The sequence below is a fragment of the Canis lupus genome, chromosome 13 (assembly GCF_048164855.1).
Source record: "Canis lupus baileyi chromosome 13, mCanLup2.hap1, whole genome shotgun sequence".
In the NCBI taxonomy this organism is placed as follows: Eukaryota; Metazoa; Chordata; class Mammalia; order Carnivora; family Canidae; genus Canis; species Canis lupus.
Window position 1 is genome coordinate 38,624,257 of NC_132850.1, and position 27,460 is coordinate 38,651,716.

A 27,460-nucleotide genomic window follows, 5' to 3' on the forward strand; every position below is an offset into this window, starting at 1 on the left:
ACCTTAGCTGGTTCTTTGTGATTCCAGGATCTACAGTGCCACCAGTTATGTTCAGCTTAATGGATTGAACATCTCAGATTAGGTATAGTTTATATACCCATAGAAAGTTTACCTCTGAAAAAAATAAGAATGGGAAAATAGTTGAGACTACAGAAAGAACAATGTAAAAATCTGGGCAGCCAGTGCTACCCTCCCTTTAGGAGATATTGCCAGGTACCTGCAGACGCTAGCATGAGAAGAATGAAGTAGTGAGTATTGGGCTTCTAAATGATTTTCAAGATCCCTCAAGGTTTTAATGTACTAACACTTAACATTCTCTTATGGTTACATGTGTTGGTAATCCCCAAATTCCTGCTTTCACAAATACATCTACAGTGGACATCTTTAATCATAAAAGTTTTCTTCAGGGGCGCTTGGGTGGCTCAGTTTGTTCAACAACTGCCTTGGGCTTAATCATGTTCCCAGGGTCCTGGGATTGAGCCCTGCATCCTCCCCCTCCCCCTCCCCTGACACTTGAGTTCTCTCTCGTTCTCTCTCAAATAAATTAATTAATTGATAAAAATCATTAAAAATAAATTTACAAGAGGGCTTTCTTCATTAAGATAATTTTTTGAGAGATTCTTGATGGAATGAGAAGCTTTAACACTGAATTCAGATTGCCTATTTTTGATCTTATCTTTACCATTCACAAGCCATGTAGCTATAGACAAGTCACTTTACTTCTGTGTCTTATACATAGCAGATGCTCAAGAAACACTATTATAATTTACTACTTGTGGAGGTTAAACTGTGAGCTTCCAGTTGACTATGAACTCCCAAGGGCAAATGCTCAGCATTGGATATATGCATACCTTCAGATCCCAGCACAGAGCGAGGTATACTGTAGGCACTCAGGCAAGCTCCAACGGTGCTGTTGACCACTGCATATCCAGAGCCTATAACAGTACCTGACACCCAATAGCACTCATTACATTGTTGTTGAATGTCTAACTATTTCTAGAACTAAAAGTAAGTCATTTGAAACTCATTAGGCCCTGAGCAGGAAATAGTCCATCACATCTGCTATCGTTGCTTGGACTCTGAGGACTAGGAACAGGGAGGGATTAAGTGTAAGTGTGCGACAGGGACAGGGAGAAAGGGAGGAGCCTTTGTATAACCATGTGGCATAAGCTGAAGTCTCCAGGAGAAGACAAACCTGCTCAGAGCACACAGGGCTGCAGGTTTGCATTGCCAGGTAGAGAGGAAGCCCAGGAGACCTCAAACTCCCAGAGACAGGGGTGGGTGAGGAGAGAAGAGGGGTAAAGCTAACAGCAGGTGAAGGTATCAGGAAAGTAGACTTTGCTTCTTTCCTCTAAGACACGCATAGAAAGGAATAACGTTCTTTTCCAGAACAGCAGTTATTGATATGGTCCAGCTGTGAAAAGGATTAATTAGGTAGTTTTTGTTAAGATGAGGGAGGCCCTGTGGCACCATACAGTGAGGGGAGGAGGGGTGTTAATTAGACCAAAAAAAGACCTGGTGTGCAGTTCTGCCCCTGCCACTCACCAACACACGATGCGAAGGTGAGCCTCAGCTTCCCAATCCACAAAATTGGGCCAACACAGCCTCACTTAGAGAGTAGTGGCAAGGGTTAAAACTTCCATTGAGACAGGCAGCTTGAAGCTGTGCTGTTCAGTGCCTAGCACCGAGTGGGGTCCTTCATAAATGGTAACGAGTAGGATTAAAATTAATCACAGTAATCAGGCCTCACAATAAAAACTGACGTAGGGCTTATCAAACGAATTCTCTCCACCGTATGAAAGAAACATGAGAACAAGCCCAAATTAGCTTCCTATTTCCCAGCAGCAAGCAGAGGAGTCTGCTGAAGGTCATAGCAGCCATCTCATAGAGAAAGAAAATGACATGGAACACTGGGTCCCTGCTCATCGGCAGTGAATGCCCACCCAATTAAGCAGATTAAACATTCACTCCTTGTGATGAAAAAGTCCCGTGCAGCTGAGCTAGGCCGCCTTCCCTGCTTCCTAGTCCAGAGCCTCTATCTGTTAAATCACCCTTCCTTTCCCTTCCACATTCAGGAAATAATTGGCACTTGTTTAATGCCAAATTTACATTTGTTTTGCATGGGAACAAAATTTGCTTGCAAACAGCTATGTGTGTGAGCAAATGGGCATTCGTGCTGGTAAATAAAATAGACATGCAGTTTTCCAGTTTGCAGATGTATTATTCAACAAAACAAGCAGCAATAGCCTTTAATTTTCATGATTCCTAAGTACTTAGGCACAGATCGTAGCAGACGAGCCCTCCCCCCTTTTGTCATTTATGCCTGTTTCGAGGTTTTTCACATTTGTCCTAGATGCATATGTTAGAAGAACTGACTACGTTTTCAGAACTTTTGAATTAAATCTCCAAAATGAAGCTATTTCCAGATTTAATAAGAATTTGCTGAGCACCTACTATGTGTTGGTTTGCAGGGATTCAGAGATGACTTCATGGGATGGCCTTTAGGGTATCTTGCAAGTTGAGGAGATTAATTTGTGAGTGGAATATGACCAGGAAATAAAAGCATTACTCTAAGAGAGCTCTGTGTGATAAGTTAAGGGGGGCAAAAAACAAACAAAAAAAAAACAAGTATTATTTTTGTCCACACAGTCAGAAGAAATGGTATCCAATTCTAGCAATGAAAGCAAAGCAAGAAAGAAATGGGTTTTCTGGGATAAAGAAAAAAACATGGGAGTTTTAAAGGATTTTAAGGGATTTAAGGATCAGGATTCTCTGAGGGCTTTTAGTGAGGGGACTCAATGTGACAGGGAAAGGGTAGCGGGAAGATATGAAGTTGCATTTTGAAAGTCCTTAAATGCCATGTCAAGAGCTTGGACTTTATCAATGCTTCTCTAATATTAATATGCATATGGTTTACCTGGAGGTCTTCTTCAAATGTTCATTTTGATTCATAAACTTTGGGGTGGAGCTGGAGATGCTGCATTTCTGAGCAGCCACTGAGATATGGCATGTTGGTAAATATTTAACAACTGGCTCTGGAACCAGAGGTCAGAAGGGCATTTGCCAATTCCCATGGTGTATATACCCTCACCCTCGCCTATTTCAACCTACCAACATGATGTCACCGAATGTGGAGTTGGAAAAAGACATGTACAATTGGTTCTTTCAAGCCTATACATATCTCCTAGGTGGTGCCCAGTGCTTCTGGCCCAAAGACCTCACTTTGAAGAAAAAGTCTCTGGTACAGTGATTCTCAACCTTGGCTGCATGTGAGAACTACCTGCAGGAGTTTCTGAAGGCAGGAAGGAGAAAGGAAGAAAACAGGTTCCTGCCAACTCCAATCCACATATTCAACAAATCTTTGAAGACACAATGGCAAAATGGCCAGAATTGCTTTATATTTTCCCTTCTTCCTTTAGGTTCCTTCTTGTGTTTCCTTCTACTCTCTCACTCCAAGTGCCTAGAGCTTCTTATCCAGCTCCTCGTTTTGCTGACAAATACTGGCTTTCCTTCTTCTTCTAACAGGCTATAAATTCTATTTTCCTTAAGCTATTCTCCGTTCCCAGTCCTCTTAAGGAAAAAGAAAATCTTTACTTCTTTACTCTAGACTCTGGCTAGACATTGGTCAGATATGTAATCATCAACTCTGTTTTAATAGCTAAGTATTATTTAGGTTTTGTAAGGCCAACAGCCAGGACATGCCTGTCATTGACACGATATTTTATTTTATTTTATTTTATTTTATTTTTTATTTTTTTTTAATTTTTTATTTATTTATGATAGTCACAGAGAGAGAGAGAGGCAGAGACACAGGCAGAGGGAGAAGCAGGCTCCATGCACCGGGAGCCCGACGTGGGACTCGATCCCAGGTCTCCAGGATCAGGCCCTGGGCCAAAGGCAGGCGCCAAACTGCTGCGCCACCCAGGGATCCCGACACGATATTTTATTATACTCACAGATTCCAAGAGAAGGGGTACACATCACAGCATTAAAGGCTGCATGGAAACTAGTGGAGCAGGGCTTGAGGCAGAGAGGTGGGAACTGTGGGCAAGAGCTTTTATTAAGGAAGAAAAAGACAAGGCAGGCCAAACAGATTTATGATTGGCTAATTCAAATAATTTCAGTGGGCTCTGGAGCATAGGGGCTGTTCCTCCTTATCTGGTCCTTACTCCTGGGTGACTAGGGCCAGTGGATAACAGCTCAGTATCTGAGCACCCAATAACAAAGGTGATTGTGGGTATGGACTCTGAATGATTGGTTTGTATTTAAAAAGGATGTTCCCTGGTAGAGGACTTCTCTAGAGGAGCAAGTGGGGGTTGAACAGGGAGGCAGGAGGTCAAAGCGAGATGACTCAGACATATGATCAGATTGTCCAGAATAAAGCATGTCCAATACAGGCCTGTAGGACAGATGTTAAAGCATAAAGTTTGCAGAATCTAGAAACATGGTTAATACAAACTCATAATGAGCTATATGTTACTCAGGGCCCCTTTACCTTTCCTTGTAAGGCTTGAATTTTAAGAGTAGATACTTGTTAAGACAAATGACGCTGGTTGGTGGAGTCTGTCATATGTCATTATCAGCATTTATCTTATTCCATTCAGCAAAACACTGAGTATTCACTACATGCTGGGCAGGGTGGTAAGTGCTGGAGATGGGGAAGGTGTGCCAGGAAGAGGGAGTGATAGAGGAGGAATGGATACAAAACAGTTTTGGGCACCCTGTGTCCTACTGTCTGATGGGAGAGACCAATATGCAAACCGCTGCCTGGAAAGCAAGGCAGAAGAAATTGAGGCTTAGAAAATCTATAGATAGAAGATTTAGTAGGCAACCCAGGAATGCTGGTGATTGTCTCAGCTGATCTTTAACAGATGCTTCAGCAGAAGACAATTAAAAGTAGAAATCTGGGACACCTGGTGGCTTAGTGGTTGAGCATCTACCTCCTCCTTTTTCCTGTGTCTTTGCCTCTCTCTTTGTGTCTCTCATGAATATATAAATAAATTATTTAATAAACAAATATAAATAAAAGTAGAAATCACCCAAAAGCTCAAGAAATGCATATTTTTCTGGGGTGTTGACTGAAAAGAGGGTAATTTCCTCAGTATACCAGCACTCCAAGTAGCACACAGAGTGTTTTTGTTCTGAATGGAAGAGTTTAATTTGTCATTTTGTCTAGAATGTCATTTACTTCCTCAGCTTCAGGGTCAGCTGCTGAAATGCTAGAGGGCAGGTTGGATCAATTAGAATGTATTGGCAGAAAGTAATAGAAAAACTGTTTCATAGTAGTTTAAACCAGAAAGATATCCGATGGCCACCCAGCAAGAAATTCAAAGGCGGGAGTTCCGAGGTTGTTTTGGCATTCGTGGCAGGTGGAAAAAATGGCTGCAGTTCTTTGTAGCAATCCCATCACAAGGGTGAGCCTATTTCTACCTCCTGGTCTGGAGTGTGTTGCCTTTTTCTTGGGCTAATCGAATGCAGCAGAAGCAATGTTGGACCAGTTTTGAGGCTAGGTTTCAAAAGACTTCACACACTTCCTCTTTTAACCTTGAATTCTAAGTAACCGCCATGTGAATAAGCTTAGACTAACTTCTCAGAGGATGAGAGACCATGTGGAATAAAAATGGGCTATCCCAGTTGTGCACACTCCTTCATGTCTGCACATCAGTCAGCTCTCCACTGATCTGGCCGCTGGCCGCAAATGCATCAGTCAGACCTCCTGGATCCAGAAGACTCAACCAGCTGAGCCCAGCCCAAACTGCCACCTGTAGAATCCTGAGCTAAATAAATGGTTATTGTTTTAAGCAACTAAGTTTTGGAGTGATTTATTACTCTGCAAGAGCTAGCAGATACAGCATCTTTGTGACATCATCAGGAAGTAGGATTCTTTCTCTCTTGCCATCAACAGTGGATTGTTAGCAATAGCTTCCATTATGGTTAAGGGGTGGCCATGGTAGCTCCAAGCTCTGTATCCTTATACTACAACACCACAAGTATGAAAGAAAGGAAAGAAAGGGAGAAAAAGAGCCCTCTTACAGCTCCAAACTTTGCACAGTCTATGCAAGTGCAAGATCTCTCAGAAAGTCCCTTGCTGACTAGCCATGACTGAATTACATGCCTCCCTAGATAATCCTAGCAAAGGAAAATGAGATAGTGCATATAAAGTCATTACATACTTATAAAATGTTTGGATTACCAGTATATATATTTTTCTCTTTTTCCTCTCTTCAGCTCTGGCGGCAATCCTTAATTCCCCAGTTTCTAGATAGGCTCAAGTTCACTTTAGAAAAGTTATAGGAGGAAGTGAGTTTTGAAGGAGGAACGAGATGTTATTTAATAAATTAGCTACCTGTGGAAGGAAGACCTTATGGTGTTAAAGAGGGAGAAAAATGAGCTGTGAGAATGTGCACAATTCATCATAAAACTTAAGAACAGTTTATATAGGGGCACCTGAGTGGCTCAGTGATTGATTCCAAGGTCCTGAGATCAAGTTCTGCATCAGGCCCCCCACAGGGAGTCTCTTCTCCCTCTGCCTGTGTTCTGCCTCTCTCTGTGTATCTCTCATGAATAAATTAATAAATATCTTTAGAAAAAGAACAGTGTATATATAATGAAAGTCAAGTGAAAAGAGCAGTAGCCAGAAAATTGAGAGAATTGGAAGTTGATTTTATATGTTTGGCACTGGCATATGACTGGTTCGGTGTATGATTGGCATTTAATGTCAAAGTAAGAACACATTTGCTATTAGTAGGATGTCTACCCATGGCTAGATCAAGTTGACCCAGGCTCAGAAGCATTTGGCACTACAGAAGGCACCTCAAGTATTTGGTTTGCGTTGGCATCTAGGGAGAAAATTTGAGTGTGTATACCTTTTTAGGGCAAGAAAGTCTGGGAGGAAGGCATTTTATGTGATGAGCAACACAGCAGGGAATATCCTACTCACACCACCATTAATTTGATTGGTGCCTTAAAAGTTATCATTCTGATGATAGAAAATCTATACAATCACAGCACAGTTCCTATTTTATTATAGTAACATCCCTGAGAACCCAGCATACAGCAAAATACAGCAAAAACATAGCGTTATTAAAAGAACAGTTTATAATTGAGATTCCAATAGCTAGCAACAGAGGTGTGGTTATTTTCTGTAGGAAGCTGTCAAAACAAAAGAGTTTCCATCACCTGTGGAGCAAAATCAAATACTTGGAGGCAAAAGAAACTTGCAAGAAGATAGATTATATCCCATTTGGATTAAAATGAGCACCTCCCCACTGAATGCTTCTAGACAAGCGTGAAATGTGGGCATAACAGGTAGATTGCATTTATAATATGAAATTAAAAGTAATTTGTGATTGCAAACACAAAACAAAACAAAGAGTTTAACTCTTGTGACAGCTTGGAGCAGGGTGAGGGGTGTCATGATGATAGGTCTTCAGTACTTGAACTTCACGTAAAAGAAGACTAGACTCATTTTGGCCCTTTTATGTCAGAAGGATGGAGAAAGGGAAAGATGGAGGGAGAGAGAAGATAAAAAAATACAAATATGAATAAATATAGAAAGTGTGGGCCTGGAAATCAAAACAAAGTTTCGAGAACACAGATCCGGCTCCATTCCCATGAGGGACAACTTAATTAAATTTCAATCTTGGCCTCAGGGTGAACTTCAGGTTGCCTGCAAAAGTCAAGGGGTGCATGTCATTTGAAATACTCAAGGACAATATTCAGCATAGTCACTTGTTAGGAGTATTATAAGGAACTTTCATGTAATAGATGAGGGTTGGACAAAATGATATTTAATTCCTTTCTAAATCTGAGATGATATGCATTCTAATATATACAACACTGTGGTTTATTTGGGTACCAGGGCCAGACCTAGTCATAATTTGGAATCAGCTGACAGCTTTTCCTTTTCTTTTTTTTTCCAAAATTCCTACTACTATCTTTCTCTATATCAATTATTTTTTTCAATGTCCCCTTTTCTCTCTGTACCAATTTTCCCTTTCCCTTAACCCAAACCAATGTGATCACAATAATCACGGTCTCCAAAGCAGGAAATAAAATCAATCTTATTCACTCACTTGCGTTGTGTGCTAGAGATTCAACCCAGTGATTTCCCCACTAAATATATTCCCATTCTAAAAGGACCATAGAGGAAATACGATGCTTAGAGCAAAGGAATGAGAGAATCATTGAGCGTGGTGTTCCACACAACAGGCTTGCAGACATGTTGCTCATTTGCAAAAGATACCTCCCCTTTTAGCCCTCAAGGCTTATGGTTGACCACCCACACTTGACATCTGCCCTGTCAAAAACTAAAGAATACTAGGCAGTCATCTAGATGCTGTTGCTGATAAGAACTGTGGGTTTGGTTGTGCAGATGAACTAATAGCATCATGATGTCTCCTGCTCCTTATTTCAGAAAAGCAACCATGAATTCAGTATCCACTGGTGTAGGTAATTTGTGTTTGATTTATATTGGCTGACATAACTAATGAAGAGAATAGAAATGGACCCATAAGAGTAATCCATATGCCCTCCAGCTTCTTGGAAAAAAGAGTACTTATTTAGGTTCTTTGTAGGTCATATGTCCTGAACATATGTAAATGGTAACATTTTCCTATTCGTGACCACATGTGAGAAGAATATATATTAGCTCTGCAACACATAAATAGCCCCTCCATGATCTCATCGCTTTTTTGCCTGGACACCTAAAGTCACCCCCTGACTGTGGTCTCGGCCCTCTGGATTGAATTCTCTCAGTGCCTCCAGTCACCTTGTGAGATCACATTAGATCATGTCACTTTGCTGCTCACATTCCCCAGTGTCTCCACATGGCCAGCAGAACCAAGTCCAGACCCTGCTGCCTGCTACATGGAAACCTACCACAGAAAGCTTCTTTTCCTAACAATCTCAATTTAAAAATCCCTGCCCATTGTATATTCTGTAACTCATAGTTCCCAGAAATGTCAACATCTGCCAGGTTGAATTTCATTCCTCAACAGCAGCAAACACACACACACACACACACACACATACACACACACTCCTTTCTTAAGCCATGGGTCTCTGTTATTTCTGGAAAGTTTACTACAGTACTACAAAATCACTTTATAATAGATTCCTTTCCCATTTCCTGCCAAATATCACTGCTTTCACCTACACATATACCTGGTAGTGGAGCCATCCTTTTCTATTCTCTACTAAAAAGGAGAAGGAAAGAAGGAAGATCATGACTATCTCACTGTACCTAGGATAAAATTCAGAACTATCACCATTTCACAGGGTCCTTCCTGACCTATCTTCTTTCCCTCTCTCCTTTTCATTCCCCCACATAACCTGGGTTCCAACCACACTGACCTTTTTGGTTTGTCCAAATTTCCACATTCTTGTCTGCTTCAGGAGCTCTTTCCCTGGATTAGCTTCTCCCTACTTTCAGCCAGGCTCACTCCCTCAGAGCTGTCTTTACTACTTCTATAGTTTTCCTTGAAATCACTTATTACAACTTAAAATACTAAAGGAAATTGTGGGGTTATCAGTGCTTATCTCCTCCTCTATGAGGACAAGTGTCAAGAATATTCCTAATTTGTACCGCAAGAGGAACCAATATACATTTTTGAATGAAAAAAATAACAGATGTTAAAGAATGAACCATAAATCAAAGCCAATATTGTGAGTCCACCTTTCCCCCTCTCTTTCTTTTTCTTTCTTTCTTTTCTTTTTTTTTTTTGTATTGCTTGATTTAGATAAGGTCTGCTGCTTCTCAAAATTGGATATGTACCACAAAATCTTTCTTAAAACTGAGGAGAAATTTCTTGAGGAAATTGTAGAGACTCCTCAAACCTGAACAGCTTAATTGACTTTACTAAGATTTCCCAGAAAGGTTATCTATTCTTTATGAATCATCTTTCTTTATGAAACAAGTTCAGTAATAATAGTTTAGCTTTTGAAATCAATTGGGCAGTTATATATAAACAGTAAAAATTGTTTATGTTTAGGTATGTTAGGATTAAGCATTTAAGTATGCTTAATATTTAATCCCAGATATGTCCTTAGAGTTATCTGGGAATCTTATTACAGGATACTGGTGTTCCTTGTATTATCTCTTGAATGGATAGAATGAGGAAGGAGGAAAAATGAAAATTAGCTCTCCTGAACTTCAAGCTATGGTGCATATATTATACTACTTACCTTATTTTGTTGTGAGGATTAATTAAAATAATATTAGAAATGCCCAGAAAATGCTGGTTCTTAGTAGGCATGCAATAAATAGAAGCTACTATTATTATTTATCATGTTAATATTATTATCATGCCTCCTAAAATCATATGTGAAGAGTGTTATTCTGGAGCTAATAATAAAAAACAATGAATGATATTATTGGAATGGCCATTTTGGGACAACTGCAAAAACTTTTAAAAGCTTCAATGACTCCCTATTGCCAATTGGATAAAGTCCCAGTTCTCTAGGAGGGCTTTCCAAATCCTTTACAAAGCAAAGGTCAAGAAACATGAAGACAGAAGAGAAAATGCAAAAGGTCAGTTGACAATAAATTAATATTTGGCATCACTGATACTCAAAGAAGTATAAATTGAAATAAGAGCATGCTATGTTTCCAGGAAACAACAAATGTCAGTGAGGATCAGCAGAGAGGGGAACCCTCTTACACTGTTGGTGGGAATGCAAGCTGGTGCAGCCACCCTGGAAAATAGTGTGGAGGTTCCTCAAAAAGTTGAAAATAGAGCTACCCTAAGACCCAGCAATTGCACTATTAGGTGTTTACCTCAAGGATACAAGTGTAGTGATCTGAAGGAGCACCTGCACCCCAATGTTTATAGCAGGAGTGTCCACAATAGCTGAACCATGGAAAGAGCCCAGATGTCCATCGACAGATGATGAATGGATAAAGAAGACATGATATATATATATATATATATACACACACACACACACACATACACACACGCACACGGACTACTACTCAGCCATCAATAAAATGAAATCTTGCCATTCGCAAGGACATGGATAGAACCAGACGGTATTATGCTAAGCAAAATAAGTCAATCAAAGAAAGACAATTATCATATGATCTCACTCACATATGGAATTCAAGAAACAAAACAGGATCATAGGGGAAGGGACGGAAATATAATACAAGACAAATCAGAGAGGGAGACAAATCATGAGACTCTTAATCCTAGAAAATGGTCGCTGGAGGGGAGCAGAGTGGGAGGCTGAGGCAACTGGGTGATGGGCATTAGGAGGGCACATGATGTAATGAGCACTGGGTGTTATATAAGACTGATGAATCACTGACCTCTACCTCTGAAAGTAATAATACATTATATGTTCATTAATTGAATTTTAATTTTTTTTTTGATTTTTTTTTGAATTTTAATTTTAAAAATAAATGAATAAACCATTTGTAGGTATTTAAAAAAGAGCACGCTATGTTTCACTATCAATTAGCAAAGCTGTCTTTGTGATAATATTTACTGTGGGTGAAAATACAATGAAAGAGGGAGGGACTTTCACGTTATCTCTTATAAAAAAATCATTAAAATAATTTTGGAAAAATAAGTAATATGTACCAGGAACCTTGAAAGTATTCTTATTTTTTTACCAAACTATTTCATTTCTGATAACAATAATTGCTAATATATGAGCCAACTATGCTAAATACCTCATATACATTATCTGATAAATAAGACTGAAGAAAATAATCCAAAAATTACCCAAAAAATATTTATAAAGAAAATAGTCATCACAGCATTGCTTAAAATGGTTTAAGTTTTTTAAAAATCAACTAAGGAATGGTTTTACTCATTGTGGTATGTTATGCAACCATTGAAATTATGATTATGAAGGAGAGATAACAGAATTATATATTATCATTTTATTTGCAAAAAAACACAATTCATAGAATTTTGTGGATAATTTGATTTAGCTATACCCCCCCAACATTTTTAAAGCAGAGAAGAAAGAATGGAAAGAAATACACCAGAATATTAGCAAGGATTTCCATTGCATGGTTGGGATTACTATAACTTAAAAAATTTTTTTACCTTTATGCTTTTTAAAACTTTCAATTTTTAAGTAAGTCTGTTTTATTATGTTTGCAATTAGGAAAAAATTATAAAATTCTCTAATCAAATATACTTCTCGACAATAGTCTTTCACCATTCACCCCAGACCACTTTTCCAGACTCGTCTTACACTAGCCTCCATACCAAACCATTTTGAATCTGAATTAGGTGCTGTGCTCTTACATACCACTGTGCCTTTCTAAGTAAAAAATTCCCTTTATAATGTTCTTTTTGTCCCATTCCCTCAGTGACTCATCCTTTGAAACCACCCTCCAATATCTCCTCCTCAAATGCACCTTCCTGTTAGGCGGTAAGTTGAGGCTCTTCCTCTGAGAGCTCAGTGGTCCTTGGACACTTCCAGTTCAGCACTCATGCTATTCTATGTTACAATTTGTTGCCTTGTCCACCTTACAGGACTTGACAATCTTTTCATGGCTCTCTGGCATAGTACTAGCCATGTTTGTTGGATAGATAAATGGGCAGGTGGATGAATATATGGAAGGACATATGGGTAATAAAGTTATATTCAGCTTAAAGCCATTCCACAGTTCAGAGACTGGGGAGAACCAAGAGGGTCTCTGAAATAAAAATGAGGGATATACAAAGCATCTAATACAACTTGGTTAAATAATATAAATACCAAGTTCAGCAAAATAAAAGGAAATTAAGACACACATTTCTTCCATTACAAAAAAAAAAAAAAAATAGGATACTTGAAAAAAAAGTCATGGAAAAAGAACATAAGCACCAAGTTTTTGTATTTGTGAGTTTGAGTTGAAGGTCTAATTGCAGACATTGACTTTTGGGTAGGATTCACAACTTTGCTCTAAGTTTTTGAGTTTTGAAACTGTTTCAGAGGATCAACAGAGGCTGATCTTGAAATAACTTCTGACCAGAGCACTGGGAGATAAAGCATTTTCTTGAGTGTGATGCAGACAGCAATACTTTTCATAGTTGCCAAATATTATTTTTCATCAAACCTGCAGAAAAGTTTTCAACCTGCCCTAATTTTTACCAATGAATCTAATAGACCTGGATTAAACTGCAGGGAAGATGAGAACATAAATTTCATTCCTTTCATTCCTTGTAATATTAGGGTTTGTATTCTTTCCAGCTGTAATAACCTCTAGACTTCAACAAAATTGAAAACCTTTAAATAGCCTTTCACAACCTTTCAGTGGAGTAATGAAGTTTTAAGTGCTCACCGGGGATTTTTCAGTTCAGAAAAATCTAAGCAGCAGTAGATATTAAAATCTAATGTTTACCTCAACTCTTTTACAGCCTAATGGGTTTTTCTGACAGTGTAATTTTTAAAAGGTTGAGTTTCATTTATTAATACAGTGTACTCATGCTGGAAACCTTTCTTCTTTAAGGACTCTGATGGGAGTCTTATGGTTAAACCTTGGTTGAAAGCCAGAGAAATCAGCAGGGACAGGGAAAACAGAAACCTGCGAAAGGACTCATGAAGGCTGCCCCAAGCAGGTTGTTTTGGGTTTAGAAAGAGGGGAAAAGTCCTTTCTTTATGACTTAAACACTACAGGAGGTGAGAAAACAAACTCAGGATGGAGAGCCCCCATGTGCACATAATTATGAGTGTGTGAGTCACTGGAGTTCACACAGTTGCTCACAACCAAAAGGTCTGCCGCAGAAATCAGCTGTTCGCTAAACTGATGGGAGGATACTGTTCTCCAGAACTGCTCTACTGGGGGCGCCAGCGGGAGGGTATATGGAAACCAAGGAGAAATTGCAGGGTGAGCAACAGGCGAACCCACACTTAAGCAGAGAAAGGATGTGATTTGGAAAGATTCCATTTTATATATTGTATGCTGAAACCAGTGTGCAGGGAAAGGCTGAGTGAGTTCCAACCAAGTGGTAATAAAAAAACAAATGCCACTTCTCGTATGCATAATGCCTCCATGTAGTTAACGGAGATTTGCAAAATAAGTACACTAGAGTGAAAAGGGGCAGGATTTATTTCCATTGACTATGATGTAGTAAAGCTATTCTCAGGTATATATATCATCTGGTGTGCTATTTTAAATTATGAAATAAAAGTGCCACTTGAGGACATAATTGAAAATAATATTGTAAAGTAGAGAAACTTGATGGCCATAAAGGATAGATAGTTTAGCATATTCATCATCTTCACATTTTACAAATAGATGGAGATATATATATGTGTACACATATATAAGGATATATATATATATATATATATATATATATATGGCAAAATTGGCATCTTGTCCTAATGGATAAGACAACTTTGAAAAACACAGAGCATGCACTTTTATGATAGTATCAGGATTCATTATAGCTACTTATGAGATATTCATAATTTTTTAGAGCACTTTTAAAATTCGAATGAGCAAAACAAAGCCAAAATCTCTTATAATCCCAATGGCCATAGATGAAAAATCCAGTACTGGGGATATGATTTTTCAATAGATTCTTTTTTTTCTTAAGATTTTACTTTTTTATTTGAGAGAGAGAGCACAAGAGAGCATGAGTGAGATGAAGGGCAAAGGGAGAAGCAGGGAGCCCCATGTGGGGCTGGATCCTGGGACTCTGGGGTCATGACCTGAGCCAAAAACAGATGCTTAACCAACTGAGCCATTCAGGTGCCCCTCAGTCGATTCTTTGTAACATTACCTCATGAAGATGTTTTTATATATTCTCTTCTATAACATAATGATTATGTAACATTGTTTTGATTATTCTGCTATAAAATTTTGATAAGGACCCAAACAGGAATCATTTTTAAAAAAACTATTTCTCATTTTGTTCAAAAGCTCTTATTTGAATGATTAACTCTCACCCTGACGTCTCAGTCAAGATCTTGTCCTTTTTCTCTGGCTGCTTTGGTGGAGCTCCACTTTGGGCTACCATAAAGTTGACATGTCTCAAAGGAAGCTCATCATTTTTTTCTTCCTTTCAATTTCTCACCTATACCCATTGCAGTTTCTCAGCACTTTACATCTGCTTTTTTTACTTCTTTTCCTCATCTAGCCTCTGCAATCCATGTGTTACCAAGTATAGTACACTCAATTCTGAACACCTCCAACAGTGGTGCCTACAGTGACTCTGAGCATCCGCCTGTCATGCCTCATTTATTGTCATTAACCAACTGATCTCTCCTGTATCTCTTCTCTCCTAATTTCAAGTCATCTTACCTTTTGATGCTTAAATGATTGACTAATTCATTCCATCAGTCACCCAAGTATCTATTGTATGCTGACTATGTGCCAGGCAATGTGATAGACACTTAGAATGTGAAACAAAATCACATCCTTCCTCAAAGAAGGTGCAGTCTGGTGGAAGTAATCATATTAACCCAAGAATTATGAAATGATCATTAGGATCAGTAGAACAAGATAAAACAAGAAACACCTAGTCCATTCTGAAAGACTCAGGAAAGATTCCATCTTTCTTAAACATTATTTTTATGTCACATCCATATCAAGAAAATTCCTAACTACCTTCTATAGCATAAGGCACAAACCTTTTATTCTGGTTTCATGACTCTATAAAATCCATCTCCAATCTGTCTAAAACCTTTCTCCAACTTCTCCATACAAACCAGCTAATTCCTCTCCCATCTCTGATTCTGTTGTTGATCATGCTCTTTCCTTACCCAGAATACCTTCCCCACTCCCTTCTGGTTCTCCAATCCTAACTATATATCTAGGCCCATCTCTTTCATGAAGACTCTCCAACATGCCAGCCAACACTGATCATCCTCAGGACACTCTGGCCTTCTAAGCAATTATGATGTTTCCCATTTTGCTTAACTATTTTGTGTGTGTGTCCTACATTCCTAAGTAGACTGTTGGATCCTGAAGAAATGATTTCTTCATGTCTTCAGCATTACAGATGTTATATAATCTAAATGAATACATTTTACCAGAAGAGTAAATTAGTAATTTTATTTTATTTTTTAAAAGATTTCATTTATTTATTCATAAGAGACACACAGAGAGAGGCAGAAACATAGGCAGAGGGAGAAGCAGGCTCCGTGCAGGAAGCCCAATATGAGACTCGACCTTGGGACCCTGGGATCATGCCCTGAGCCAAAGGTAGACACTCAACCGCTGAACCACCCAGGCATCCCATAAATTAGTAATTTAATAAACTATTTAATCATGGTAGCTAGCTATTCATTATTCACTTAATTTTTTGTGACTGTATCATAGTGTATATCATTTGTAATGTAACTTATGTACAATTGTTTGCATACGTACATGTGCACACACACACACACACACAGACTCACTGCGACTCACAGACAGGGGGCATAACTTGAATTCACTGATCATTTGACAAATATAAAAAGTAAGTGTCTCCTGCAGTGTTAGATACTGCACTAAATATTAGGGAGTCACAGGTGAGCAAGACTCCCATGATACCTGCCCTTCCTGGGCACGCAGTCTGTAATGTGATCATGCTCCATCCAGAGATATGAGCGATGCTAAGGAAAAGCATGGTGCTAAGCAGAATCTAACATAATCTAGGAAGTCAGGAAAAGCGTTCCAGAGACAGTGACGTTTGAAATATTTCCCAAGGGATAATAGGAGTCAGCAAAGTAATGAGAAAATGGCAGATGCTGGAGGAAACAGCAAACACAAGGACTGGTGGACAAAATAAGCATGTTATAATTGTGGATCTAGAAAAATTCAATATGACTAGAATATAAAATGAGAATGAAAGATGGAGCTAAGGATGTAGGTGAGGGTCAGATCATATCAAAGACTTTAAGCTTACCCCTAAACATGCTACAAGACTTGAATAGGCTTTAAAGAAAGTGGATGACATGAGCAATGTTCAAGAGAAAAAGTGGAGAATAGAATGGAAGAGAGTAAGAGAGGTCAGTTAATATTAGTTAAGAAGAGGATGCCTGAGTGGCTCAGCATTTGAGCATCTGCCTTTCACTCAGAGCATGATCCCGGGATCGAGTCCTGCATCAGGCTCCCTGCATGGAGCCTGCTTCTCCCTCTGCCTCTCTCTCTGTGTCTCTCATGAATAACTAAATAAAGTCTCAAAAAAAAATTATTTAAGAGGCTATTGCTGTCATCCATGGGGAAGCTGATGGTAACCTAAAGTAGCCTACTGTGGATGAAATTTAAGTGGAAATTGTAGAACCATATAGGAGAAAGAATGGAGAGAACATGGTATTAGGACAAAAATCACAGTCAGTAACTGGACTTGGAAAACACAAAGAAAGTTTCCAGAATCAGACAGACTCGGGTCAAGTTTTGGCTTTTACTGTCTGCGTGACTTGGGCCACATTTTTAGCCCTTTCTAGACCAGTTTGCTTGTTGGCAAAATGTGATTATAGCTGGCTCATGGAAAGCTGGGAAAAGGGTGACTCCATTAAAGGCATATAGACTTACTTAACATTCTGAAATCTACTTGACACAGTGTTCAGTGTATAAGAAGTAGTCAGAAATTGTCAGTCCTTTTTCATTCTTCTCTCCTCCACATGTGAACAAACTTTGTATCAGGACAAGTATGAGTTCTTTAGCAAAATCATACATTCATATGGCCTTTCGTTGGAAATCATTCTGTGGCAGCTATTTAGCTCTGTTTGTGCAATCTACCTGCACGATGGCAGGGGTTTATGCACAATTAAGCAGGTCTGGGGCTATTGACAAATGCATTGGCATAGGCAGGAGAAAAGAATGGGAGAGAGGGGGGAAAGCACAAAGAGGGGTTTATGGAAAAATAGCAAAGAAAGAGAAAAATGCATGGAGTCTAGAGGGTGGATAAAATTTATCACCTAAAGGCTTTCTTCAATTCTGTCATAAATTTATTCAAGAAGAGGATTTGCTTTGGGGAAGATTGAAAATTTGCAAGGGTGCAAGTTTCCAGCAACTTGCAAAGAAAAATATTCTTAGTACAGCTAACTGTTTTATGGCCTAACCCAGATGGAGCATATGTTTATATTTGAAGGGTTATTTCCAGTATTTATTTATCACTCCAGTGAAATGTTAATCCCACATAAATTTTCCAGTTTTAAGTTTCAGATGAACAATTTAAACCTTGTGACAAAATAGTGAAATTACCCCAGTGACCACATTAATCTTTTATTCCAGTGATGAACTGTGTCTTTCTTTTGGTGAACTTACTGGACTCTGTCACGCTTTGCTTGCTTTTCATGTGATATAACTTTGAACTTTCCTAACCATACTGGATCCATGCTATTCCAGCGTCCCTTTCAGATCTCCAGCATTCTTTAAAAACCTAGCTTAACCTGTAAGGTTCAGGTATGCATATGATTTACATCTAGATTCCTCTATTTTCCTTAGACCTGGTGGACACATGACCCAAGATGGTTCAAATAGAGTCTTTCTCAGGACTTCCTTATAAGAAAAGGGGCTTTCATTCCTATGGTATTATAAACTGATAGGACAAGTCAACCACAAAAAGAGTTCCCTGCCTGAAAATGAGGCCAAAGTGAAGAAAGTAAAACAGAGAAATAAAGAGGACAGGACAAGCCCTGATGATATTCTTTGAGCATCTGCATCCAGACACACCTGAATCCACCAACTCCTCCCGTGGTTGAGTTAGGAGAACTAGTAAGGTCCCTTTCTCTTTGCTTCAGCGTCTTGGTATTGGCTTCTTGTCACAACGAAAAAAGTGACCCCGCTTTCATATTCAGTAATACCTACATGCTTGTATATTGACAAAAATATTTGTTAAAAGATACCTAGAAATGTTTTATTGGAATTCTATCTGGATCAACCCTTTAGCCCAGTTTTATATTCCATTTTTCTCAGAAATGTCAATTGAACAGAACTTCAAAATAAAGGTGCTTTCGTTCAACATTAAGCTATGGGCATTTAGAAGAGAATATTTATTACTTTGTACATTCAAGATGTTGAGGAAGTGGTGTAGTGTATTAGAAAGAACACACTTTGAAGTGAGTCCTGGAGTCATATCCTATATTGGCCACCTAATAGTTGTATGATTTTCTAAAAAAATAATAGCTATGCTGAGCCTCCAACCTCTCACTGATAAAAGGGAAGAGGTAATGAATGCATCCTCACTTTGGGGAAGATTAAATGAAGCCACATTTATAAAGTACTAACTCCTTGAGGGGAAAGTATCAGTTTTGTTCACTGTTCCCAGGCCCTAGAACAGAGTCTAGTGTACATTACATGCTTATTAAATATTTGCATCAAACAGAAACGGTCTGGTACCCAAGGAATGTTCAACACACCACAACTAGCACAGTGGTGAAGATAATGATGATGTGCACGGGGGCTAGTGAACTGGTCACTCAAAGGAAAGAAAGAAAGTGACCTGGTAACCTTGCAGGGAAATTTTTGAAGATGTTTTCTATCTAAAATGACCTTCTGGGTGACAGGCATTAAGGGGGACACGTGATGTGATGAGCACTGGGTATTATACTATATGTTAGCAAATTGAATTTAAATTTAAAAAAATTCAAAAAATTAAAAAATGAAAACTACAACTAGGTTAGAAAAAATATAAAAAAAAAATGACCTCCTGACATTATGGAGACTGACAAATGTATGGCTTGCTAGGATATTTCTTTATAACCTGAGAGCATAAACAAAAGCCATATTTTTTCATTAATATTAATGAGCAGTGGTAAACATGCACTGAGTACTGTGCCCAATGCTATGAATGCAATGAGAAGCAGCAATCATAAGCATAACGTTAATAGTAACAGCTAATCTTTCCTGAGTACTTCTTTGTGCTGGGTACTCCTCTGAGTACTTTACATGTAACAGTTCATTCATTTCCATGAAAGTTCTACATATCAGCACTACTATTATCCTCACAATTTTACAAATGAGGAAACTGAAGCATAGGGCATTTAGATAAGTTATCCAAGGGCAGACCACCTGAGTGGAGCCCGAATTTGGACCCTATTGACCTGGCTTCAGGTCCCACCATCTGCTACATGTTCAGATCTTCTTAAAGAGCCCTCAGAATGTGAGACTCAGATTCTAGAGTACATGGCAAGATGGTACACACAGTGGCTAATATGCTATGGAGGGATATTTTCTTTGTCCTAAAAATTGAGTAAGACATGGAAAAGTATATTGGAACCCACGCTGAGTTTCCTCCACTTGAAGACAGGGCCACATGTAAAAACAGTGTGAGGTGTTTTCCAGATCACACCCTCTCTGCAGACCCCAGGGCTTGGGTGTTTCTCAACCCAAGTAAGCCCTCTCCAACCAGCTCTGGCCTCCTTGGTCACAGGGGTCTCAGGATCATCCTTTCTTTCTCTCTTTCTCCTTCTCCCTATCACATAGCTTGTGGTTACTGAGTACTTGAACATTCCTGAGAGAAGGATTGGAGACACTAACTCACAGGTGTGGAGGATTAATTCTCATTCTATGGTCTTTTCCTAAAGGAATGAATCTAATTTCTTCCCACTTAAACTGTGAAATAGTTCTCTATTCTTTCAGACGTCAGCCTCTGCTCCTTTACTTTGCATTCTGCTGGAAGGCCATGCCTTACTGATGCTGCTTTTGAGTGATTTTCCTATTCAAAAGCCATGGCTGCCTGCCAACAATAGAAACCAGTCCAAGGTTCTTAAAGCAGCATCGGGCACCCGGGGCTCCTGCCTCAATCCACCTGCCGGAATGCATCTTCTGCCATGACTGGCCACATGTTTTACTGTTTCCTGTACACATCTGTGTGCTCGAGCCTCTTCACCATTTTGTGGGTTTGTCCCTATACCTGAAATCTTCTTTCCCTCCTCTACTTCCCTCAGTTCATTCATTTACATTATTTGAACATTTGCTGTAGGCCGGTCAGTGTCCTAGCCCTGGGAAGGTGGCTTTCATCAAGTGGAACAAGGTCTCTACACTCATGGAGCTTTTATTCTAAGAAATGAAAACAGTAGACAAGTCAACCCAAGAATTTCAGAGAGTGGGAAGTGCTATGAAGATAAGAAAACAGAGTGATGTGGCAGAGAGTGAGTGTGCGCGGGGGTGTCACTGCGTTGGGTGTTCAAGGAAAGCTATTTCTGAGTGGATGACATTTGATCTCAAACTGAATATCAAGAAGGAGCCAGCCATGTGAAGATCAGAGGGTTTGAGGCGGAGAGCTCAGAAAGTACCCCTGAGAGTCAAATATTATCTGCTCTTGAAAGCCTAGTTCAGATGCAGCCTGAGCCTCAAACCTTCTCGTATCTTCCCACCTGAATTCCAGCCCATAATGCTTTATCTTCCTTGTAGTGCTTACTCCTTTATACCTTCGATGCTAGCTACTTATGCATGTCTTGCCATCCTACTAAAATTTCCGGGTCTCAAAGATCTACTCTTATTTTTTATCACTTACAATGCTAAGTCCAATATTAGTACAGAAATATTTCTTATCTAAAAATATTAATAAATATAATATTATATAGTATAATAAAATGTACCATACAGTATACATATAATAGATTTTTCTTAAACTTTTATTAATTTCTTTATGTTACAGGAATAGCATCTCTTGAATGAAAGAATGAATGAACAAAGGAGAAAGGTGGAATTTTGCTTCACCTATGGCAGGGATGAGAAAGGCAGATAGATATTAGGGATGCAGAGCCCTGAAGTGTCTCTAAAGCATCATAAAACCTGTGAATGAGGCTGGGGTTTTTTTTGGGGGGGGGTTCTTGGAGAATGGAATTCAGTCCCCAGTTGGCCCACTTTGGAGGAGAAAGTCCTAAATACAATTTTTTGGCTGATGATTATTTTAAGTGTCAGTCTTTTGTGGGGCACGTTGAGTTGTTTCCGACTCCAAAGGCATTGGGAAATTTTTTAAAAATCCATGTAGTCTAAAGCCTGAGCATGCTTTGATGAATTTAATCGTATAGAGCTGGAGGTAATTGTAGTACCAGTTTCTTAGTAAAGTTGGTATTCAATGAAAGTGACAAGCCTGACAACTTCATTAACAGCATTGACATTAAGCAACACTGACTATGTTTTACAGTTAAAGAGGGAAGAAAAAAATTACAATTTTGGTACATTTTAATCAAAGTCTGAAGGTAGCCCATGTCAGATCTCCCCTTGTTTTTTGTTTTTGTTTTTGTTTTTGTTTTTGTTTTTGTTTTTGTTTTTGTTTTGTGTGTGTGTGTGTGTGTGTGTGTGTGTGTGTGTTGGGGGGGAGGCTGTGTTTTCCAGTATGCTCCTCCTGTACGTGTAGCTGGGGAGATGTTCTTCTCCCAGCCTCTCCTCTGCATAGTAACCAAGGAAGGCTCAGGACGAGATGCTGCATGCAGTCCACGATAGATTAACTGTGAGCTCTCTCTCCGGCATGCAACCTGCCACTCGGGGTGTCCGATGGACAGCTGCTAACACCCATTCATCTGCAGCGCGCTCACAGCCAGACAAAGATGCCCCACTGCAGTGTTTATTACCTTTCTAGAACCATGGTTGCTTTCAGATATTTTCCAGTGGGTGAAAGGCCTTTGTTCTTGCCTGAGAAGGAATCCTGAATAGAGAAGTGATTTCACTTCCCCAATTAACCCAAGAAAATAAATGGGGAGAAACAGAGCAGGAAATATACTCTAAGACAGAGGGATGACACACTTTGTGGCATGTGTTAGCAACAAATGCAGCTCAAGGTTTAAAACTATCGTTGAATTTGAGTCACAGACCTCGTTGAAATCATGTCTTTTACAAATGGTGTGACTATAAATTTTCTAAAATACTGTGAGGGGCTTTCCATTTTCTCATTTCTTATATTTGTTGTGTTGATGACAATAACTCATTTAGTAAGGAATCATCATTTTGATGCTTTTCCTTTGAAAAGTCTTTATTCCATACATTGTGTTTCTTTTCAATGTTTTGAAAAAGCTATCCCTTGAATGCATTCTCTGGGTGTGTGCTTATGTATGGTGTTTAACAAATATCTCTGAAAGGGACCTTGTAAAATAATTTGACCTCCAAAGTTCATTTTTAAAGTTGCCCAAAAAGATTTTTATACAGTTTTAAGTTTTATTCTTTCTTTATTATCCCTTTATTTATCCTTTATGCAGCTTTTTTTTTCCCTCCAACACAGCAGCAACCTTTGACATTGAGCCCTGTCTGAGCCAGATCACATGCCCAAAATTGGTAGTAATGAATCCAATTCTCAGGTAGAGCCAAGCTGTCACCTAATTTCCCTGGGACATGGTGTCAGACTGATAATGCCAATGTGTCCACAATGACATAGTTGGGTCTGTGCTATTGGGATGTGACACAATTTTAAGAATGTCCATGTCAAAAGGACAGTGTTTGGCTTCCATCAAGGCAAGATGTGTTCCTATATAAAATATAAATTTTATGTTCAAATAAAACACATGGAAAGAGAATGTCTGTATGAAATCTCTTTTTGCCTTTGTGCATTTTCTCTCTTACCCTCTGAAAAGTTCCCACAGGACCAGCACTAAGCTTCTCTTCATTAGAACCCAGATTTCAATTTAAATTTTAATTAGAATAGATGACTAGAATACTTACCATTCTCTGTAGTTTCTGCATAGAGCTAATCAGCATCTAGAAGTGTGTCCCATGTTTTCATAAAAAGATTGGGATCTTATTCTGCAAAGATTTACTGTTATCCATAAAATTACTTTATACCCCACCACACCACTATTTCTGTGGATGAGTCATGTTTGGAAGAAAATATTGTTCTTCCATTTATATAGTAACAAAATCCAGCAGAAAACTTGATTTTAAATATGTATAAAATGTTAATATTTATAAGATCATAGTTTTACTAACAAACATCTCATAAACTCCTGGACTTTGCCCCCAGTATTTCAAGTATAATTTTGAATACTGTATAATTTCTACAAACTAAAAAGAACATGTTAGTCATCATATAATACCCAAACTATTCTATAACCCAAACTGGTTCCATGTTAATAAATATAGATCTGAGTTATCATTTTTAATGAGTACATAATCAACAGCTAAGTTTTTTGCACTTTCAAGCTTACAAAACAATTGCACTTAGTCAGTCATTCATCTGTTCAACAAATATATGTTGAGCTTCTCTCTGGCCTGACTGTTCTAGATTGGGAGAGTGGGAGATGAATTTAGCATGAATAATCCAAATTTTATCCACTGAAGGAATTGAGCTCAAAATTGTACACAGTTGATGAGCGGCCAAGCTGTGACTTAAACCTATGGTGTCTCCACTCCAAGGCCAATGTACCAGTAAAAATAGGCAAGGAATACAAGGCTTTTGTCAAGACAGTTCTTTTCCCCTGCATAACTAGTAAAGGACAAATCTACCTTAAAAATCACAACAAGTACTGATAGGAATTCAAGTATAAAAGAAAATTAGAATAAAACATGGCTATTCTCTGGCACACTAAATGCTTTGTCATTCATTTTCATTATAAAAGTTATGTCTGCTACTTGTTATGGACTAAGTGTTTCTGTCCCACAGGTATCATATGTTAAAGCCCTAACCCACGGTGTGATGGTATTTGGTGATAGGACCTTTGGCAGGTAGTTGGGTCTAGGTGAGGTCATGTGGATGGGACCTCAATGATGGGATTATTATCTTCATAAGAGGAAGAGGACCAGAACTTCCTCTTTAGGTCTTGCTCTCTCCCATCCTTTATCTTCTCCCTGTGAGGACACAGTGAGAAGTGGCTATTTGCAATCCAGAAAGAGAGAGGGCTCTCACCATGAACCAACTATTATTCTTTTTTTACCTATTACCTTGATCTTGGACTTCTCAGCCTCCAGAACTGTAAGAAATAAATGTCTGCTGTTTAAGTCACCTAGTCTATGGCACTTTGTTTTAGCGCCTAGAGAGGCTAATACAGTTATAAAAGAGAAGTCAAAATACTGAAAAGAATGAAGAGAAGGTAAAAATCATATAATTTCACCATCCAGATATAAACACTATTGCTCTATCTCAATATATATGCATATTCATTATAATCATTAAAATGTGATCAAACTATACATGTTGTTCTATAATCCAAAAGTATAATAAAGACCTAAGTGTTCATTTTCAATTATTATGTAGCATTCCATTGAGTATATATCATAATGTATTGAACCAATATCCTCTTAATGGACATTTCAATAGTTTCCATTTAAACTCTTATAAACAGCTAAAAATTAACAAACTTGTATAAAGATCTTTACATACTTGTCCATCTGTTGTCTTGGGATAAATTTTTAGGAGTGAATTGATTGGGTAGTGGTGGACACATTTTAATAATCATATATGTTTCAGTTTATAATTTTTACCAACAGTGTATGAGGTGACCATTCCTCATGTTCTTGTCTTTTTTAATCTTCAACAATATTATAAGCAAGGGCAAAATAGTATCTCAATGTTATTATTTTTGTTTCAATTTTTTCTGATTAATAAATTAATATTTATGCATTTAGAGAATTAAGAAAAGTATATAAATTCACAAAGAACAAAATCCATTTAATAAGCCTACATCCAAGAGGTAAACTTATTAACATTTTGCTCTATTATCTTCACATTATTTAAAAAAATTTAAATGCACATAATTTTTCAGTAAAATTGGGATACTGTAAATATGCTTTTGTGTTCTTTATTTTTTGAAGTAGAGCTTCTCACTGTAAAGATTTATGTATGCAAATAAAAGTATATAAATTGTAATCAACAAATCTTTACAAAGTAAACACACCCATGTAGCCACTACCCAGGTCGAAAAAAGATTACCAGCCCCTCCCACCCCACCCCAGCAGAAGTCTCCTTTGGGAGACTCCTTGGGCATCTCATTCCTGATTCTCTTAGTCTCCAGGGTTGTGAAACTCTATAATAATGTGCCTTCGTGTATACTTTATCCCATTCTCTGCGATGGACATCCAGTAAGTGTGCACATGTCCTTCAATTCCTGGACATGTTCATCATTATTTTCTTTTATAATTTCTTTCTTTACATTTCTATTCTCTCATTTTAGAACTTCTATTAACAAAAAGTTGAGTCTATTAGTTTGTATTTTGTTTTGATTCTTGGGAAATTTGCTGAATTTTATCTCTAATTTTCATTTGTGTTTGCTTTTCTTCTTGGGAGATTTTCTTATCTTCCATCTATTGATCTTTTTTAAATGTTGTGCTAATTTATTTTTAATGTCTAAGAGCTCTTTCTTGTTTTTGTTTTTGTTTTTTTTTTTTAGGTTTTTTTTTTATTATTTATTTATTCATAGAGATGCAGAGAGAGAGGCAGAGACACAGGCAGAGGGAGAAGCAGGCTCCATGCAGAGAGCCTGATGTGGGACTCAATCCAGGGTCTCCAGATCACGCCCTGGGGTGCAGGCGGCGCTAAACCGCTGCGCGCCACCGGGGCTGCCCTTGTTTTTGTATTTTTGAACAGTATCTCACTTTCATTTATTTGAGGAAATCACTTACAGTTTTTGTTTTTTCACTTCCTGTATTGTCTTTATTTCCTTTAAATCCCCCTTTAGTCTGCTTCTCTGTTTTGATCTCTTTTCTATAGCTAGAGAATTCCCTCAAAATCCAATTATTGCCTATCTATTCATATTTAAAAGTGAAGCACTAAAAAGCTAGATATTCATAGGCCAGTTTGATGGTTAGTGGATTTCACTAGGAGGTTACTGGGAGTGGTGTTGGGTGATCCCGTAATGTCAGTATCTATAGTTTTTTTATTTGGGGGAGATTCTGTTTCCACAAAGAGGACTCCTTCATTATCTTTTCTGGAGGGTACGATCCTTGCAACCAGGATTCTGTAAGCAGAGCTTTGGAAGGTGTTGCTATTCTCACCATCAAATACATATTAACTGGATCTCTGCTCCCAACTCCTTCCTCTGCCAATTCCACTGTGTCTGCATCACTGAAAACTGAGCTTCTGTGGCTAAAAGTTTCCTGACTGGGTAGGAAAAAGATAGGTAGAGTGAGAGGGTAAATCTGGGGGATCTAAATGATCCTCTATAACCACTCCTCATATTTTTCAGCCCATCTTTAAGCTCTACTATTAGAGGTAGCTAGTGTCTCCAATTCCTGAGCCTTTCTGGGAATTGGTGACAATGGGTCTCTTCTTTGACATTCTCCCTTGAGAGTGGGAAGGTTTCTGTTTTCTCCGTGCTAATAAATTGGTCCCTGTCATTTGCTTTCTGTCTTGAAGAATTGCTTACATTCTCAGACGGTGTTGCCTGTCCTCTGCATCTTTGGGGGTTTAAAATCCTTTTTATTCATTTACAGATCTGAAAAATCCATCCTTCGTGGCTCAAGAAGAGATATCCATGGTAATATGTAGGAATTCTGTCCTCTCCTGCCCCTGAGATGTTAAGGCTATCCTGGCCCTCAAGAACTCACAGGAATTGTATCATTCCAGCCTTTCCACTTGCCCAAGTGATATTGGGCTAATATGAGCTTCAGTTTCTTTATCAATAAAATATGATGATAATTTCTATCTCA

The 27,460-nt window shown here is 38.5% G+C and overlaps 1 long non-coding RNA gene across 1 annotated transcript; it reads left to right on the top strand.

Annotated features, from left to right (window-relative positions):
• LOC140602928 (uncharacterized) lies at window positions 1-27,460 on the top strand. The gene is made up of 3 exons (XR_012005934.1): window positions 1-248; window positions 3,189-3,383; window positions 27,245-27,460. It is a non-coding gene; the product is annotated as an uncharacterized lncRNA (long non-coding RNA).